This window comes from Megascapheus bottae, chromosome 14 (assembly GCF_031878675.1).
Source record: "Megascapheus bottae isolate mThoBot1 chromosome 14, mThoBot2.hap1, whole genome shotgun sequence".
In the NCBI taxonomy this organism is placed as follows: domain Eukaryota; kingdom Metazoa; phylum Chordata; class Mammalia; order Rodentia; family Geomyidae; genus Megascapheus; species Megascapheus bottae.
Genome location: NC_143522.1, coordinates 10,388,492 through 10,409,683, shown reverse-complemented (window position 1 = coordinate 10,409,683; position 21,192 = coordinate 10,388,492). Strand labels below are relative to the sequence as shown.

Below are 21,192 nucleotides of genomic sequence, written 5' to 3'. Positions count from 1 at the left end.
CACATCCCTGCCAGCATCTGTTGTTATTAGATTTCTTGATCATAGCCATTCTAACTGGAGTGAAGTACAATCTCAAAGTGATTTTGACTTGCATTTCTTTTATGGACAGAGATGTCGAGCATTTCTTCATGTGTCTGTAGGTCATTCTTATTTCTTTTTCAGAGAAGTCTCTCTTTAAGTCTTTGATGCCCCTCAATAGATGACTGGATCAAGAAGATGTGATATTTATACACAATGGAATTCTATGCTGCCATCAGAAAGAATGACAATGCCCTATTTGAAAGGAAATGGAAAGACTTGGAAAAAAATCATATTAAATGAAATAAGCCAGACCCAAAGGAACATAGGTTCAATGGTTTCCCTCATTTGCAGTAGTTAGCATACACCTAGGACTCTTCTAGAAGAGGATTACAATAGCACAAAACCTAGAAACATAGGCCATATAGGATGAGGCTGAATGACAGGATCTCCAGGATATGGAAACAAAAGCTTTACCTTGTGTGATTGTTGTTCTTAATGTAGTATGTTATTTCTCTTCTCTTTTATTGCCCTTTGGTTAATCTCCCCTATTGTTACAGTATGTGACTGTGTTACTTGGCATATTGTATATACATTTATTTGTTTCTTTGAAGTAGGAAAAGGAAGGGGGGAAAACAAGATGATTGAGAGGGGTGGGGGAGGGAAATGGGGACAAAAACATGAGAAGGGGTATCAATATGTGAGAAGTAATGTACCTACTATCTGGTGAATATAACCCTAACAGCTCTATACATTACAAAAAAAGATGTGGTACTTATACACCATGGAATTCTATGCTGCCATCAGAAAGGATGACATCACCCCATTTGGAAGGAAATGGAAAGATCTGAAAAAAAATCATATTAAGTGAAGTAAGCCAGACCCAAAGGAACATAGGCCCAATAGTTTTCCTCATTTGCAATAATTAGTACACATTTAGGACTCTCCTAGCAGAGGATTACAATAGCTCAAAACCTATGTACATAAGGTCATATAGGATGAGACTAAATGAAAGGAACGCTAAGATTTGGAAACAAGAAGTTTATCTTATGTGATTATTGTTCTTAATGTACTATGTTATTTCTGTTCTTTTTTTTGCCCTTATGGTTAATTTAACGTTGTTACTGTATCTGACTTTCTTACCTGGTATATTGTATAAATGTTTATTTGAAATAGGAAAGGGAAAGTGGGAAAACAAGATGACTGGGAGGAGCTGGGGGAGGGAAATGGGGACAAAAACATGAGAGGGGGTATCAATGTGTGAGAAGCAAAGCATCTCTGACCTGACGAATGTAACTGTAACCCCTCTATACATTACCCTGACAATAAAATTAGAAAAATAAAAAATGGCCAAGTTTGGGCTGGGAATATAGCTTAGTGGTAGAGTGCTTGCTTAGCATGCATGAAGCCCTGGATCTGATTCCTTGGTAACACTTGAGGCACAAGACCACTTCTGGCTTTTTCTGTTTATGTGGTAGTGAGGAGTCAGGTCCAGGGCTTCAGGCATGCTAAGCAAGCACTTTGTCATTTTTTATTTTGATCAATCAATCTTGGTATTGTTATTAAGTATCTTGATTAGTGACTCAGTCCATATTTATTTATCACTGAATTAAAGTATACTCTTTGAAAGGTGCTCCTTTATAAGAAGGTGGGATAAAACCAGCAGAGGAAAGGACAGAGGGGAATGATACTCAACAGTTTTGGAAGAGTTACCGGGAGTAAGGACCAAGTGGGATCGAGAAAGAAAAAAAATTTAAAAAGTAAAGAAAAAAACAGACTACATCAGACGTCAAAAGGAGGATCTACAACGAAGGGACTTTGTTTTCTATATGATTGAATCCTATGTCTTGGAAAGTTTTCCTGGTCCCCTGTGAACATTCTCCTTGAGGTGGAGTTTAAAACAAATTTAGTCTCTTACCAGGACAAAGACTGTTAGTGACAAAACCACTTCAGTTCCCCAAAATTGAAATGACTCAAAGGCAAAACACTCTGAAATGACATAAAAGATTTTCCTTAATGACCCCCCATGTAAATGTAGTCATAATATGGTACTTCCTTTACTCATTAGATACTAAGTTTGGCAAATTTTGAACACATTTTGGCATGTAGTTCAAAGGTATGGGAGAAACATACAAGGAATCTATACCAAGAGATACTGGATGCTCCCCTCTTTGCTAGCAAGAGGGTGCTAGAGTTATGTTACCAGTTGCTCTCTAGATAGCTTGCTTCTTCAGAACTAACAGTGCCCTTAATCTCCCTTTGGCTCTCACTAATGGAGCAATCATTATGCACAGGCCAACCAATTTCTCACATTATTAGATGATTTTTGTCATCCATCAAAATTCCAACTGTAAAGGAATAAAGTGATTTGAAGGTGATTCAACTTAATTTTTAGCTCCTTCAGGACAGGTGATGCCCTGATCCTTTGTGGTGGTAGGTGATGTAACGTTGCCTTACATTATAACATGTCACTTAATCAGAAGCCCAATTGCACCACCCACCCCCGCTATCTTTTTTTTTTTTTTTGGCAGTTGTGGAGCTTGAACTCAAGGCCTGAGCACTGTTCTTGTACATTTCTCAAGGCTAGAGCTCTAACACTTGAGTCACAGCACCACTTCCAGCTTTTATTCTATGTATGTGGTACCAAGGAATCAAACCCTGGTCTTCGTGCATGCTAGGCAAGCACTCTACCACTAGGCCAAACTCCCGGCCCCTCCCCCGCTATCTTATGATGGTTCTATTACTTCATTCCCAAGTGAATGAAGTATCAAGGAGAAAAGTTGAAAATACCTTACTAGTAGGTGTATGTTTCTTAGAAGTCTGGGTTGTAAGCAACAGAAAAACCTAAGTGTTTTAAACCAAAAGGGAATATTTGGATCAAGGCCTTATGAGCTGAAGGAGATCTGGGTAGCTGTGGCTTTATGGTGGAGTCCACGACAAGGATATGGTCTCTGTCCCTGTCCCTTTGTCTCTTCTTCTGCTTCCCCAACCCCTCCTCGATTCTGCCCTATCTGCTTCTGTGCTCCAAGTGATCCCCACTCTCATCTATTCCCTGCAATGGTAGTAAGCCTAGCATATATACTTCATATATATATGGAGAGAGAGGGGGGAGGGGGAGGGGGGAGAGGGAGAGGGAGGGGGAGGGAGAGGGAGAGGGAGAGGGAGAGGGAGAGGGAGAGAGAGAGAGAGAATGATTTTCTACAGAAAAGAACATTATCCTAACTGCTATAAAACCTCTGGACCATGAGTATACGAAAAAATCAATTTACCTGGCTTATTATTGACAAGCATTTTTCCAAGTTTTTCTTATTAGAAATCCCCTTCAAACAAATGATATAGATGGAATAAGTACACCTTTTTGCAATGATGATTTAAGATTAATTTTTTGGGAACAGAATCACTGAGCCAAAAGGGGTATACATTTTAAATGATGATGGGTACTGTCAAACCGCTTTCCCAAAGGCATGCCAAAAGCTGTAGTTCAGCCACAAACAGCCCATGTCCATTCTCCACATTCTCATTAACTGAGATATGATTGGTTTAATTTTGGCCAGTAGATAAACAAACAGTATTTTGCTCTATAGGGTACGCCTGGAAAATATTAAAATATTATTCAGTTGTTATTGTTGCTTTCTGAGCATTATTTTTCAGATATTCGAATATGATTTCCAAGATACTTATTTCTGGAAACCTTTTCTAGAGAATAGTAGTTCACTTCTTTGGCTCACAAGAAACAGTCATCAGAATTGATTCTTAGCAGATGAATTAAGCATCTAATTTAGTAACATTCTTTAGGGCTGGCTCACCCATGATCCTGTGGTGCAATGAAGTTCTATCCTGCTTAGGGTTGATCTGTGAGGGAGAGTGAGACCAGAAGTACATGCTTCTGTTCTGGAGAATTTTTGTTTGTTTTTGTTCATTTTTTATTATTTTGTACATTGATAATTTAGAACAGCACATATTTATGGAATACAAAGATATATGTTAGAATGTATTCAATAATATGGAATAATTAACTCAAGCCAGTTGTCATATTCATCACTTTACATTTTAGTGGTGAGAACATTTGAAATTTACACTCAGCAGTTTCAAAAGGTACTATACACTATAAAGGTACTATACACTAGTATTAATTACATTCATTGCGCAGACAGGAAGATCTTATATCTCTGGACAGCTGCACTCTTGTACACTTTCCATTTTTCTCAATCTCTTACATCTGAAACTACCATTCCCCTTTCTGCTGCCATAGTTTGATTGTATTGGTTTCCTTATATAATCAAGAACACATAGTGTTTGTCTTTCCAAGCCCAGTTTATTTCAATTAACAAATGCCCTCCAGGTTGCCCCAACAACAGAATTTTCTGCTTTTAGGGTTATATTCTATGTGCCACATTTTATTTATGCACGATTAGGTTGATTCCATCACATTACTATTGTGAATATTGTTCCAGTGAACCTGGGAATGTAGATGTCTCTTTAACAAACAGATTTCAAATCATTTGAGTAAATTCCCAGAAGCCAGATCATATGGTAATTAGTTCTATTTTTAGTATCGAAAGGACCCTCCATACACTTTTCCACAATGGATGAACTTACTTCCAGTCTCACCAAGAGTGTACTTTCTCTTTCTCCACATAGCTCACTTTCTTCATAGCTGTTAACTTGGATTGTTATTTTTTATCATGAAAAAGTTCAGTCATACACAAAAGTAAAGAGAATATAATAATAAATACCCTATCATTCAGTTTTATATTGCCATTCTTGTAGACTCCCTTTAGCTGTTTGTGGGGAGGGTTCTCTTGTGATTTTTTTCTATATATTTTTTATTGTAATTAATAGAAGAGTTACATGATATTTGCCAGATAGATGGTTCATTAATTCCCATACATTGATACCCTTTCACATGTCTTGGTCCCCATTTCCCTCCCCCCCACCCCTATCTCTCATCTTGTTTTCCCCTGTTCCCTATCCAATTTCAGATAACCAAATACAAATATATCCGATATATCAGGTAACAAAGTGAGATAGTGTAACAATATGAGATAACCAAGGGATAGCAAAAGTGATGAGAGATAACATAGTACCTCAAGAACAACAACCATTCATTATATGGCTTATGTTTACATCATATTTTAAATGACAAGTTTAACAAACAAGTGTTCAATGAGGGAATCTCTAATTATAATCTCTGGGACTTAGTATTTAGAACTTAATCAAAATTAGGCTAAGGGTTTGTATGTCATAGAAACATATCAATTTATGAAATAAAACATTATGTCTATAGAGTCATAGGTTTTTTTGTCTATATAGTTATGTTTGTATTTCCATTACCATGTCCATAGCTTTGGGTATGCAGTTATTGAGTCCTCGCTCTTGTACTCTTTGGATTTAATAGCCACATATTAAGGATACCATGCGCCTTTTGTTCCTTAGGTCTTGTCTCACTCAACATGATTCGCTCTAGATTCATCCATTTCCCTGCGAATGCCATTATTTTATCTTGTCTGTTGACTATGTAGAATTCCATTGTGTATATAGACCACATTTTCTGTATCCATTCATCTGCAGTAGGGCATCTGGATTGTTTCCATCACCTGGCTATTGTGAATAGTGCAGAGATGAACATAGCTGAGCAGGTGTCTTTATAATACCCTGGGTCATGCTGTTCAGAACAGATGCCCAGAAGTGGTATGGCGGGATCATAGGGAAGGTCTATTTTCAGTTCTTTAAGGAACCTCCACACTGCTTTCCAGAGTGACTGAACTTGCTTACAATCCCACCAGCAGTGTAGTAGGGTTCCTTTTTCTCCACAATCCCGCCAGCAATTGTCATTGTCTGAGTTCAAGATCTTGGCCATTCTTGTTGGGGTAAGGTGGTATCTTAGGGTTGTTTTTATTTGCATTTCCTTTATGACCATAGATGATGAACATTTTCTCATATGTTTTTCTGCCATTTTAATCTCTTCTTCTGATAGGTCTCTCTTTAGTTCCCTTGCCCATTTAGTGAATGGTTTATTGGGTTTTCGGGGGATTAGTTTCTTGAGTTCCCTGTAGATACTAGATATTAAGCATTTGTCAGATGTATTGTTGGTGAATATCTTTCCCCAGTTGGTTGGCTGTCTCTCTACTTTTGCAACTATGTTTTTATCTGTACAGAAACTTTTTATTTTTAGGTAGTCCCATTTATCGAGTCTCTCTTGTTCTGGAGAATTTTTAAAGGATAGTTTTTCAAGCAGCTTGCTTCTTCCTTACATAATCCCAGGCAAATGAGAGCTCCAGAGGAACTGTTTCTTATTCACTACACAGGACACATCAGTAGAAAAGAGGGGATGTGTTAAAGAGATGTTTGCAATTTGCAAAGAAGAGAGAATAAATCCCGATGGGAATGTGGATAGCATTTTGATGGTGGATGTCAGTGAACGAGGGAGGATGGCTCAGTTCCCAGAAGTGGTAGCTACGATGAGGACATATGGACCAAATACTGGCCAGTTCAGGCTCCTCCTTTCCTTAGAGAGAGCCTTGACTCTGCCAAAAGGTTGCAATAGGAAGATTTAGGGTTAACATTCTAACTCTCCACACTTCTGCCTTTCCCCTGTCTTCCTGGTACTTATCCTCTCAGGGGTCCAAAGATGTGATGCTGCTGAGCCATCATGGAGACTTTAAGAGCCAAGTACAAGGACACCAGAGTATAAATAAGCTCAATTTCCTAGCTCAGATTGGTCCATTCTGTCTCACAGTGATGAGCCAAAGACTTGGGGGTGCATCTCTGAATATGAGCATAGCAATTATGAGGTGAGTAGTATCATCTGCTATCATCTGATTGTGTGTGTGTGTGTGTGTGTGTGTGTGTGTGTGTGTGTGTCCCTGAAATTCATATATTAAAGTCCTAACTCCCATGGAGGCTATCAAGCCTCAGAGGTGTGGCCATCAGAGGTACTCCATCCTCATGATACTTCATTCTAATCACTTGCCAAAGGCTCTACCTGTAAATATCACAGTCTGATTAAATTTTCAACCCTCTTAAAATTCGATAATAAGGATAGCTCCCTTAGCAATGGGATTAGTGCCCTTAAACAGAGACCTTGAAAGGAGAACTCCTTCAGTGTTACCTCCATGTGAGGAGGCTACAAGGAAGAGCTGTCTATGAGGAACTGTGCCCTCACCAGACACAGCATCTGTCTAAGACTTTGAGAAATAAACTTCTCTTGTCTATAAGCCATTCAGTATCTGGCATTTTCTTACAGCAGGTCAAACAGACTAAGACTTTTACAAAGAGAGGCTTAAGACTTATGCTTAGTGAGGTTAAATAACCTACCTAAGATCACATAGCTCATGATAGGCAGCCCTTTTTTTTAATCACTGAACTATTTATTATTTTAATCCAAGTTCTGATAGGTTTTATTTGTAGTTGGCCTTCAAATTGCAGTAGCCCATAAGTTTAGCTTTAAAAGTTCTTAGTATCCAGGCTGTCACTGAGCCAAAGAGCTCAAGACATATAGACATACAGAGATACACACACACACACACACACACACACACACACACACACACACACACACACCTTTTCTAAAGTAAATAAATCTGTTACAGTGTTGGAATAATGTTACTGTTGAAGCTTTTTATATCCAGTTTACTTTTTCTGAAATTGAGAATTTCTAGAACACATTTATTTTTTCTGTGTAACCTCAATACTTCCTTTTTTTTTTCTTCCCAGTCCTGGGGCTTGAACTCAGGGCCTGGGCACCGTCCTTAGGCTTTTTCAAGGCTAGTGCTCTACTACTTGAGCCACAGCACTACTTCCAGCTTTTTCTGTGTATATGGTGGCAAGTAATTGAACCCAGGGCTTTGTGCATACTAGGCGAGCACTCTACCACAAGGCCACTCTCCCAACCCCCTCAACAATTCTTGATGGCAACATTTTCTTAATTCATCTAAAGGAGAATGGAGTGAGGAGAGCCAAACCACTTCAAATGGTCAAAACAAAATCAATATAAAAACATTTGTGAATTATATAATCTATTTAAATTTACATTCAAAGGTACAGTTTTGGACCCATTGTCAAAATTTAGATTCCAATTAACTAAAAAAAGAAATACTGGTTTTATCGGAGGAAGGTACACTGATTCTCTAAAATCAGAAACTTTGACAATGTCTCTATAAATGACTGACTGTACAAAGTATCAAATATAAGCAGCCATGTAGCAAGAAAATAAATTGCAGAAATAATTATTCAACCACTATGTCAAAGATTTTCTATACACAAAGAATGAGAAATATGTTAAGATTCTACAGCACACATTGGACCAATCCTAAGTCATTCCTGTTATACTTCTTTCTTCTTCAGTATAAGTGGACCCACATTATCTCCTGTCAACTCATTATGCTTATTATGGGAACCACCACAAGGCAGGAAACATCTCAGAACGCCAACACCTGCAATAAGCTCCTTTAGCAAGGCATAAATCTTCAATGTTTATTTCATTCACCACTTTGGGATTTTCCTTCTGTATTTTAAGGTTAATCAAACTATCCTTCTGCTGTTTTTTCTTCTGGAGGAATGGACGAACTGCAAGGTAGTCAAGGAGTGCGAGTACACTAAGGAAAGGCAGCAAACGAAGCCATTCTGAAACTGTGAGCTCCCTGTAATGCTCCCCAGGACGGGGAGGTGCTTAGGATAGGCTGGGAGCTGTGCCTTCACGATGCGAGCCACACTCTCCAGTACCATCCTGGACCGGCGGCAGCAGATCCTCTCTTGTCCCCCCACTGCAGTTTGTCTAATAGGCTACTGCACATAGGCAGCCTTTTCAATAGTCCCCAAAGGTGCCTATATTTGGGGATTCTTGCCCCTCTCCTTCCCACATACATGGGTTGAATTTAACAACTTGTTTCTAAGGAATAGAATAGAACAACCTAGAATAAAATAGAATAGTAATGTAACACTTCTAAGATTAGGTTATTTAAACACCATAGTTTCAAATTTCTGTTTAAGATGACGACAAAGATTGGGAAATACTGGTGATAGTTGCACAACATTGTGACTTCGCTTATTGCTATTGAACTGTAAATTTTAAAATGGCTAAACTAGAAAATAGTGTGCTAATAGTAGGCTCCTCGTCATTGTGGACGAGTCCCTGCGAGAGCAATGTAAATGGGCAAAGGTCAGACAGTAATTTTAGTTGAGAGCAAAGGAAAATATAGAAAGAGGCCAGTAAGATACAGCCCAGGGCAGACTTCAGTGGCTTACTTCCTCCAGTTAGGATTTAGCCCCTACCTTTGACCACTCTCCAATAACCCATTTTATCCCGAATCCATTCATGACAACAGAGCCCTCAGGATCTGTCTCCAGAAAAGTTCTCACAGATACACCAAGGGGGTATGCTTTATTAATCTCCTAGGCATCCTTCAATATAATCGAATTAATAATTAAAATCAATCTTAAACTTCAAATATGTCTTATATTTACATACAAAAATGCTTTTTAAAAAGCTATTCCCCAAATCAAAAATACTGTAGCTTCCTTACTGGGACTCTCCAAAAATTCCTGACTGCATAAAGGCAGCTACTGTGTTATGGGTGAAGTTTCAGAAAGGCCCAAGAGGACAACTGATATCTTTACCCCAAACCACAGAGGACCCAAGACCCCCAATCACTACGTGAGTGTAGACATAGGTCCTTCCCCAGCCAAGTCTTGAAGTGACCCTGAAATGACCTTGAGGGACACGGAAGCCACTTACAGATTCCTGACTTCAGGTGGTAACTTAAACTGCTTAATTATACATCAGTGAGTGAAGTATTAACTGGCATATAAATCTTTTTGGTTACTATATTGAACAGATCAGGTGACTTTATAAATAAAAGATGTTTGTTTCAGTTCATGGTTCTTATCCAGGAATGTAGGGTTGCATCTATCTGGTGGTGACTTGTGCTGGCACAATTTCAGGGTAGATCAGGGCATTTCATGGTGTGAACGACTGATAGTATGTGCTCTCTCTCTCCCTTTCTCCCTCTCCCTATCTCTCTCCCTCTCCTTCTCCTCTCTCTTCTCTCTTTGAATAAAGCCACTGGATTTCAATCATAAAGGCTCCATCCTCATGATATTTCATTCTAATCACTTGCCAAAGACCCTACCTGTAAATATCACAGTCAGATTAATTTTTCACCTCTCTTAAAACTTCATAATAGGAATTAAATTTCAGTTCATGTAATTTTGGCAAATACTCAAGGGATAACCAAACCATAGCAACTGGCAAAGCTAGGATTTAAACTAGATTTTCCTGTCTTCTTGAGTCTGGAGTTTTAAGTCATTTATTACCTTACGCATGTCCCTTAACATATATGTATGCTCTGTAGACATCAAACACAATGCTGGCCACAATATGCATAGTGATGTGTGTATGGTCTGTGTTGTTCTAAACAAACAGAATCCATTCTCCATCCCTTCTGATCATCACATCATGAGGCAGACAAGCTGTTCAGAGATGGACGGCTGCGGCCATGTCTCCTTCGCTGACTGCGTCTGCTAGCACCTGCCTTCCCATTTCCTTCCCGTGTAAGGGATGCATCTTTACTCCCTGTGGAGAAATGGCCTTTCCAGCTTGTAACAACTTTTTAGAAGCAAGGCCATTCAGGCAGTGTTTTTGTTTCTTATCCCAAGAGGAAATGTTCTGGCTAATTCTGAGTTTGACTAAGAATCAGGAGAGTCAGATATTGTGAAATGCTTTGTGATACAAGATATATATGAGCTATATCAGCTCTTAAAGCCACCCATATCAAGGGCTGAGGAAGGGACAAGAGTGGAGCTATGCATATACAGGGGGATAGGCCCTTTCGGGATGGACTCGGGGAAAGTTTACAGTGGAACATGCCACTGAAATATACTACAGACATGCTTATTTTCCATGACCACCTCTTCTCTGGTGATTTTGTATGTCTTCTAGCTGTGTGCCGAGAGTGATGCCTGGTGCTGTGATTTGGATAGATGGACTCCAAGGCCCATAGTGAAAGTTTAGTCCACAGGAAGGTGCTTTGGGAGGTGCTGTGGGGACCTTTAAGGTGTGGGGCATAATCAAAGGTCCTTAGGTCATTGAGGATGTTCTCTTAAAGGATTATTGGAATCTCCTCTTCCTTTCTACCTTCTTCTTTCTCTTGCTTTGCTCTCTACTCCTTTCCTCCCCCATCTCAATATCTACTTGCTTAATATTCAAGCATTTGCTTGGGCATACATTCATATTGTAATGCATCCATCACTAGAAATCTAAACAAATATGTCACCTAAGACCGAGCCTCAAGAACTATGAGCCAAAACCATCCTCTCTTAACCTCATAAGATACCTATGTCATGTATTTTGTGGTGGTGACATAAAACTGACCTATCTAGCTGGGCCCAGGGGTGTGGGTATTGTGATTTCCTAGTGGTGAAGATGGCTTCCTTCCTAAATATCTTCATCGTAGATGGTCCTCCAAAGGCTTATCATTCTTTTGGGCATTGTGGTGGTTCCTATTAATATACATTCAGTAGAAACTGTACTTGGAACCTTGAATTTGTATCCTTTCCTAGGCTAGCAACATGTGGCAGGATTCTCTCTCTTTCTCCATCCCGGGAACAGGGGTGAACTGTGCTCCCACTCTACCTGGGATCACACTGAGGAACAGTCCCTGCTCTGGTGCTCCATGTTGTAAGTACGATATTTGGCAGGTTCGTGTAGTCGGTGCATTTTCAACTTAAAATGTTTTGATATGGACATTGGAAATGGAGTGTCTTGTGCATTCCTTAATTTGTATAAATATGAATGCCACAAAAGAGTTGAAGTGCATGAGCTCTAAAAGCTTCTTAGCCAGCTGTGAAGCCTTCATCATGGAAGAGATAGATAGTAGATTTAGTTGTAAATCCAATTTTTTTTTACCCAGCATGAAAAATGTTACAATATTCTGGTACTTAAGTTCGTTTTACCAGTTGAATACCAAGAATAGTTGCTTTTGATTTCGTATGGATGTTTAGTAGAGTCCAGACTAAGAGTAGTCTGTGTACCTGTGTGTGTGTCTATATGTGTGTGGGAGGGGTGGATATGATAAGACTGTAACTATTTCAGTCTTTTTTTTTTTTTTTGCCAGTCTTGGGCTTGAGCTCAGGGCCTGAGCACTGTCCTTGGATTTTCTCAAGGCTAGAGCTCTACCACTTGAGCCTCAGCACCACTTCTGGCTTTTTTCTATGTATGTGGTACCGAGGAACCGAACCCGGGTCTTCATGCATGCTAGGCAAGCACTTTAACCACTAGGCCAAACTCCCGGCCCCACTATTTCAGTCTTTACTAACTTAAATGTTGCAAGTATTCAACTCTGCCATAACAGCGGCAGGAGCTGGTAGATCATATATAAATAAAAGATATGGAAATATACATAAATAAAATATATAAAGAAATTAAAAGTCTAGGGTATCATATTTGCACTACCAGGCAAGGTAGCATTGGAACTGCTGCCTCCTGGTCTGTTCCCTTTTGTTTTACCTCACCAAGTTATCTGATGGCTAGGAATAGTGAATGGGATATAGGATAGATAGGCTATTTATCAGCTAGTCATAATTAGACAAAAACTGAATTCACCCCTTCAATTCAAATTCTTGTTGATGAACCTTGGAGAACTATTAGCTAACAATTTCAACAGCTTGGGGGACATGATATTAAGGAGGAATATCTCCAATTTCTCTAGCCTAGAGTATGATTATTTTCATCTCTTGTTCTTCTTAGATTGTAAGTTTCTCAGTGAACTGTGTCCACTCTTTGACCATACTGCAATGGTTCTAAAATTAGTTGAAGAAATACCAAACCCACATGGTAAATCACTGGTTTCCAAAACAAGCTATTAGCTTATACCAACCCCTACTGAACACGGAATGAGTGCCAGAGTGCCTTCCATCTGTATTATTATTCCATCTGTCTTCCATCTGCTTCTCAGATGTCAGCCCCTGAGGGGACATTTTCCTGGGGAAGCTTCACCTCATCCAGAGGGTGAGCCACACCTACTTAGGTTACATGTACTGCTCTAGTGGCTTACATTCCTTTGGCTAATCCCAACAACATTAATTATATCCATTTTGCTTTTAAAAAAGCCAAGTACATGCAGGTGAGGGTACCTCCTTTTAGGCGCGGGGTCTAACAGCATACCTCCCCTCCCCTCTAGGCATGTCTGCACAGAAAGCTTCTCCAAGCAGTTCCCAGAGAGTATCCAATCCTTCCATAGTTTCTTTTAGTCTTAAAGGCGCTACAGAAGAGTCAACACATCAGAAGTCAACAAATTTTGTTGTTATTGTTAAAAGCCTGGGACCTCAACATCTGGTTCTTCCGAGATGAGGGTGGTAAACACTGCTCTTCAAAGCAATCTGCTCTCAGTGTTAGGTGTGGTGGACTGCACAGTGACAGCACAAGGGGACTTTGTGGGGACACACCTGTCCTTACCTTATCCCACTCTCCTTTGGCATATCTTTAAGGAAAGACAAAGTTGTTTCTTTTACAGCTAGAAAAGATGTTTCTGCTATGATGCAGAAGTAAGAAGTGGATATATTAATTGAAATTGTCAAGGGCAAGGGCAAGGTGATGTATCAGAGCCTTTGTTCACCTATCTATGAAACAGGAGGACAAGAAGGAAAGACCTGAGAAGAAAGGGCATCTCACAGTGCAGCAGCCTGAGGCTAAGTCTGCTAATGGGCATCCTGAAGAGGACAGCCTCTTACCACCTTCCACATTCCTGTTGAGAACAGGCTAGATTCCTTCATTAGAGAAATCAGACTCTTCCCCCCAACAACACCATTCATGATCTTCTAATGACCCAAGAAGCATTGATCAGTTAAGTCACTTTAGAGAATCAAGCAAATCATATGAACACATTCTGAGAGCAGAGCACAGAATAATCTTTAATTTTGTATATCAGGGACCAGTCCAGTAGCAGAGATTTTAGGCTTTCTGAGCTACAAGGTCCCTGTCACAACTGCTGGACAATGGTTATTAGAGTGAAAAGTCAGTTACAGGCAATTTGGAAACAAGTGGGTTCAGCTAAGTTCTAGTAGTGTGTGTGTGTGTGTGTGTGTGTGTGTGTGTGTGTGTGAGTGTGTGTGCACGTGCATTTGAACTCAGCGTTTTGCCCTGGCTGGGCATGTACTCTAATACTTCAGCCATTTCCCTAGCTCCTTTTATATTCATTGCTTTTCCAGATAGCAGGGGAATCTCCCATTATTTTTGCTTGGAGCTGGCCTCAAACTGTGATCCTCCTATTTTTTCTATATGTCCTACCTAGCTGGGATTTATTTACAAGTATGCACTACCAAAAGTCTGGTTTGTTGGTTGAAACAGAGTTTCTTTTAACTGGCCCCAAACTGAGATCCTGCCAATCTCTACTTCCTCCAGAGAAGCTGAGATTATAAAAATAACTAACCATGCCAAACCCCAATAAAACCCCAAAATGTAATTTATATAAAAACAGTCCAGGGTCCATATTTGGCCCATAGGCCATACTTTGCTAGGCTCTGGCTTCTATCATATAAAAGGAGCACATACTACCATGTTTCAGAACTTGTAGATTTTAACGTCTTACAAAGGACTCAGTTATAAAGTTAGTAAGACAACAGATTACTTCTGTGATTCTCAATAGGAGCATCTAGCTACAGAGGGAAGAGTACATCCCATTTCCCTCTCCTAGTCTTCCAGAGTAATTCATTTGCTGACAGCCCAAGAGCTCACTCCGCTTAAAACATGCCTCAAGCCAATAGTTTTTCCTAACTGAAATACAAGTTGCTCTAAGAAGCAACCATAGTCCTGAATAATATATAGGCACCTTTTAAGTAATTACATATATATATATGCATACACACATACAAATATATGGCTAACATAGTCGCAAAGTGCTATTGCTTTTACAGCTCTTAACAATTCTAAAAGCAAAATAAATGTGAAAATTACATATAAGACTAGCAATAGTTGCCTGCGTTAAAATCACACAGACAATGCAATGAGTGGCATACTGCACTGCAGTGCTTAAAATGCATTACAGTTATGCTAGAGATTCATATATTGCTTTTCATGAAATAGTGTCACTAATTGCCACCACTCCATATGACTATAAACATCCTGGTATCAACACTGGGTCTCCTGCAGCACCTACACACCATTAGCAAACTCCTCTCTTTCCCCTTAATAAACATTGATAGGTCAGGATCAGAGCCTCACGCACTCACAGAGCCCAAGAGAAGTGCTGACACCAAGCAGCAAGTGCTATAGAATAGTGAGGAACCCAAATCATCCAGGGGGTCTACTTGAGTATCCCAGATTGAGAACCACTGCTCAAGATACTGGGTTACTTAATTCCCATTAGAAGGCCCTTCCATAAACCTGTAGAGATTCTTACTGTTTTCACTATTAAAATGATAGTGTTTCTCCATCTAGAATTTCTCCCCCTCTATTTCTTTGAATAGACTTTGGTCTTTCTTTTTGTGTTGGTCATGGACATTGAATTTGGAGGTGGGGGGAAAGGGGTGACTGCTCTACCACTTGAGCCACAACTCTACTTTTGGCTTTTTTTGGTAGATAATTGGAGTTAAAGTCTTACAGGACTTCCTTGCGCAGGCTGGCTCACATTTCAGCTTCTTGAATAGCTAAGATTCCAGGCCTGAGTCAGCAGAACCAGGCTTAGCATTTACTGTTATGGAAATTAGATTCTAGAGGAGGAGAATCAACAAATAATTAAGATGTAACTATATGTTTTATAAAATATTGTATGTAAAATTATAACATATTTATACTAATTCTATATATTCATAATTATTATATGCACTGTAATTATGTTATATATTATCTGTATGCATGTATTTATATGTATGCATATATTATATAATATATTTACATATATATAACAATTACAATACACTCATATATATATATTTGTATATATGTGCATATATCCTTCTGACCTAGAGGATCAGGAAAGGGCATTGAGGGAACACTACTGGTAAGTCCTGAAGGATCTCACCATGGGACACACAGGGGAGTAGCAAGAGCTCAACCCCTAGGGACAACATTTAATTCCCATTTAGACAGCTGCCAAGGAGAAATTTGGGACCTGACATGTCATATCTTCTAATTGCTTTTTCAGGAGAAGCGATATAGATTTTTCAATAAAAATGATGATGATGATGATGATGATGATGATGATGATGATGATTTTTTTGGCTTGTTTTTAGTGCTTATTTTGTTTGAGTCAGGCTCTTGGTTTGTAGCCAGGCTGGCTTTGGCCATGCTCCTGCCTCAGCCTCCTATGTTCTAGGTTTACTAGTAGAGACCATCACATACAAAACAAATTCACTATTTTTAAATGGTGGCACTTAATTTTAATATTTCATTATTAAACAGAGCCATCATTTAGCCCATAGGTTGCCCTCTTTGGACTTTAACCACTCCCACATTGGGTTTTTCCACCTGCCTCTGACCACACATCACCACCAGACAGGGAGGTGTGCACGCAGCCCTGGGCATTGAATTGCACAATCAGATGATGTTTGGAATTGAAGGAAATGAAGAGAGAAATTCAGAATATTTCTTCTGAGTAAACAACCCCTATTTCTTTCACTAAGTGGTCAGAATGTGCCTCATAATGAAAGTAATTTAGGTCTTGGGAAGATTTCCTAAAAGTTTGTCAAACTCAGCTTTGGGTTTCTCCCTATACCTAGCCCTCAGCTACTGTATCAGCCCCTTGAAACTTGCAGTCTTGGAACAGACAGTGTTGGAGAAGCAGGAGCCCAGGCTCAAAGGAGCAGAACTCCTGTCAGAGCAAAGTGGGAAACTCAGCTTTGATGTGTACTTGACTGGGGAAATGGAAAGCAAATGCTGAGTATATTAAGAAGTTCCCTGCTATGGTCGTTTTGCTGACCACCATCCAGCTGAGAGTCGTAATTCTGTGGTCAAGGCCCCTCCCCAAACCTCCTGCTTTCTCTGCATTTTCTTCATTGGGCATGACTATCTAAAGAGTTAAGGAAAGTTAAAGAAAAAGAATCTGATAGTGGGGGGAGGAATAGCCCTTCATAGTTGGCTTCCTGGAAGAGGTGGAACATGATTCTGGGTGCCACACTTCTGTGATCTTCAACAACTCCAGAGAAGGCCCAGGGCCTCCCCTCCTCCCTCACAGGGGGTAGACAGTAGCATTAATCAGCAGCTGCCTAATTACTAGCAAACTAATTGGCAAGGAGGGGAGCTCCCAAGTCCCTGCTGTTTCTTAATGATTAATCCATAATGGTTAATCTGACAGTCCCTTCTCCCCATCGCCAACAAAAAACCCAGTGAATGCTACCATGTCACACAAGATAGAAGCCCCAAGTATTGTGTCTTCCATCTTTCTCTCTCTGTCCCAACTCACAAGCACCTACCAAAGGCTTTCAAGTCTTTCTTCTCAATGTTTTTCAATCAGAGAGATCCTGAATGTCCCCTAAAACGCATTATGTATGGCCTCTGGTGGTTTTCGTGAGGTGATAGAATGCCGGAGAGGTGAAGCCCTGTGGGAGTCTTTAGGATGGGCCCCGGGGCGGGGTGGGAGGAGGTTGATCTTAGCCTATCCAGGGTTACTCTTGATTCTCACCCATGAGAAGTAATTTGGCCTCACCACACATGCCTCTCAAGATGTGCTCACTAGCCAAGACTCAAAGAAAAACAAGGCCAAACAACCAAGGGTAGGCGTCTCCCAAACGGTGAGGTAAAATAAATCTTTCCTTGCTGTAAGCTGATTATCTCAGGTATTTTGTTATAGTGCCAGAGAGCTGACTGCTATTTGTACCCCTTTGTTCTTTGTTCAGGACTCCTCCATATTACACTTCAACAACTAACAAAGTCCTCTTCTCTGTTTCCCACCTCCCAATCATTCTCCCTTCGACACCCCATCAAAACTCTACAAAGTCTGTATGTCACTTTCTTACTTACAAATCTTATTTAAATTCTCACCGACTATAAAACTGAATCCAAGATCTGTTGTGTGCTCTTGGTGCCACACCACCTACAAAATAATATTTGTCCTTAAATTCACCACATCAATGATAGCAAACACAAAGGGAAATATGGTGAGCAGGCACCGACAAGCCACAGCTGCATGGCTAACAGCAGGAGAACCTGATTACCTGACATACAAGAAGTAGCCTGTGAAAAAGTTCTAGAGTTTGGGCACCTGTAGCTCATTCTAGTAACCCTCACTACTCAGGAGACTGGGATGTGAGGATCGTGGTTTGAAGTCAACCTAGCCAGCAAAGTCCAGGAGACTTTTATCTCCAACCAACCAACCACCACCACCACCACCACCACCACCACCACCACAACAAAGAGCTGGAAGTCAAACTGTGGCTCAAGTGATTGAGTGCTAGCCTTAAGCAAACCCTGAGAACAATAGCTGATCCATCAATGATGTTCAGTAAATACTTATATAGGAACTGCTGAGTGAAACACAGACTTACTTGTTTCTTTTGCAGCCCACATCAAGTCCAGTACCAATTGTGAATGAGCTCCACCTTCACTAAACTCCATCTGACACACAGAGTAGCTAGGATTATAAGAGCAAGTGACCAGTGCCTGCTCAATTATTGCTTTTATTTTTAAAGAGCCTATTTCTGAGTATGTCTCTAGGAAGTTCATAGACTAGAAGCTTATTCTCCAGTGTGGTGGTTTTCATATAGTGGAAACTTGCAGCAGGGTTCTTTCCTCCTCCTTTTTATCTTCTACTTCTTCCTCTCCACCTCCTTCTCTTCTCTCTTTGTCTCCATCTCATAGATACAGTCTCTCTATGGAGCACAGGTTGGCCTCAAACTTTTAAATTTTTTAAAACATTATCTTTAAGTGCTTGCACAAAGGGGTTTCAATTCAACCTATCAATTTATGTTCTAACTTCTTAGTCCTTATGGCTTAGCCTCTTGAGCGTTGGGATTGTAGGCATGTGCCAATGTGTCCAGCTTGAAGTGGTAGAATCTTTATTCAGTGGTTTCAGTGAAAGGAAATCAGGCCACTTGCATGAAGTGGTTATACAAGAACTGGGTGGTACAGTTAAGTTCAGCAGTCTTCATATGTGCTCTCTCTTATCTCACTTTGAGATTTCTTCCTCTTTCAGGATTTCAGATCATGATGCTATCTCTGTTCTTGTTATGATACAGCCAGAAGCAACTCTGAAAAGAAAGGTGAATGCCAGAACACCAGCACCAAGATCTTGGATCTCCAAAACAGTGAGTAAATAAACCTCTTTCCTTTATATAGCATCTACCCTCTGGCATTTTGTTATAGTAACAGGAACTATTACTTATCTTGAGTACTTATTTCTATGACACTTCCTTAAATTTGGCTGTTGCAGCCTTTAATCCTAATGCCTCTGAAAAACTGAAAAGGATTTTTTTTTGTCATGGGACTTGAACTCTGGGCCTGGGTGCTGTCCCTGAGCCCTTCAGCTCAAGAATACCACCCTACCCCTTAAGCAATAGTGCCACTTCTGGTTTTCTGGTGCTTAATTGGAGATAAGAGTCTCACAGACTTTAGTGCCTGGGCTGGCTTTGAACCATGATCCTCAGATATTAGCCTCCTGAGTAGCTAGGATTACAGACATGAGCCACCTGTGGCTCTGAAAGACATCTTAAGCAAAGGATTTACATGTTCATTTTCCCCTTCAAAGGTAAGTTATTCACTTGGAATATGGATAATTTTGAAATATGGAAGTGAGGGAGACTATAGGAAACAAAGCAAAAAGACAATAAACCCGTTGAGAAGCCATTTTCCTCAAGATAAGTTGGGAGTCTATGTCTATCTGATATCCAACAGTGGTTTGACAAGTTCACTAGGTAGAACAACACACATTTTATCCCAAAGACTGACAAAGACTCAGAAAGATTAATGCAAAGATTGAATAACCCACACAAAGGAGTGATCAGATGTATCTTTTTTTTTTTCTTTTTTGGTTAGTGATGGGGCTTGAACTCAAGGCCTGGGTGTTTTCTTTGAGTTCTTTTGCCAGAGACTCTACTACCTTATGCTCTAGCTCCATTTCCACTTTTCTGGTATTTGCTTTAGAGATAAGACTCTCATTGTCTTTCCTAGCTAGGCTGTCTTTCAACCATAATCCTCAGATCTCAGCCTCCTAAATAGCTAAGGTTATAGGTGTGAGTGACCAGTGCCTGGTTATCAGAGATTTTTACATATTAGCATGTAATCTCTGTCAGGTACACTACTCAGTTGATTGTAAGGCTGGGATCATATTGCCTGAGATCAGTGGTGTATATAAAATTCTCATGTGCTTTCTTGGAGAAATCCCTGAATGTCTCCATGTGTGTGCACAAACATCTCATTCCAGGAAGCACCATAAAGGCATTTGGCCCTATTTTGCTGAAGCTAAGGGAGAACTGACCCTCCTCTGCACTCAAATACATGAAGCTCCTCACAGCCACTGCCAGGCAGCAGCCAGGGGTCACATCAGGAAGGGCTACGAACAGACAAAAAAACCAGTCTAGGGAAAACATTGTTATATTTATATACACTCTATGCCACTGTCTCTCTGCTTGTTCCCCTCTGACTTCATAGAGACCAACTATAAGGAAATCTTTTTCTTAAATAGATAAATGACTTGTCAGATGCTAATGGCTCATGCCTATAATCCTAGCTCCTTGGGAGGCTTCTGAGACTGGGAGGATTGGGTTTCCAAGCCAGTCAAGGCAAAAAAAAAAAAAAAAGGTAAAAAGACTCCATCTCAGTATAATCTGGGCATGGGATGGTGGTGTATGTCTGTCATCCCAGCTAAGATAGGAAACAAAAAGTGAGAGGACCCATAGCCTAAAGTAAGATCCTAACTCAAAAATAACCAATGCAAAGAAGGGAGAGCACCTGCCTAGCAAATGAAGGTTCTGAGTTACAAACTCAGTACTTTCAAAAAAGGAAAAGGAAAGAAGCTAGTGACTAAACCCCAAACTTGGAATTAAGAGTACACAGAAGTAGACCATTTTCTACTCACCATATTGTGGGTTGTATTTTAACTGAGGGAAAACAGAGTGAATGGTTGAAAGAATGTTTATCTAATTGAAAATGTTGGTTATGGGACTATGTGTGGCATAAGAGGCTTCTTGTTGATGAAATGTATGTGTTAAAAATAATGAAGTATAAGAAAATAAAGAAATACATTT

General features: G+C 40.0%; 1 protein-coding gene and 1 pseudogene across 4 annotated transcripts in view; both read right to left on the bottom strand.

The window, feature by feature from the left end:
- The window catches only part of Rgs6 (regulator of G protein signaling 6), a 430,841-nt gene that overhangs the window by 219,675 nt on the left and 189,974 nt on the right, over positions 1–21,192 (bottom strand). The window lies entirely within an intron of this gene.
- LOC150054649 (CDGSH iron-sulfur domain-containing protein 2 pseudogene) lies at positions 8,313–8,745 on the bottom strand (annotated as a pseudogene).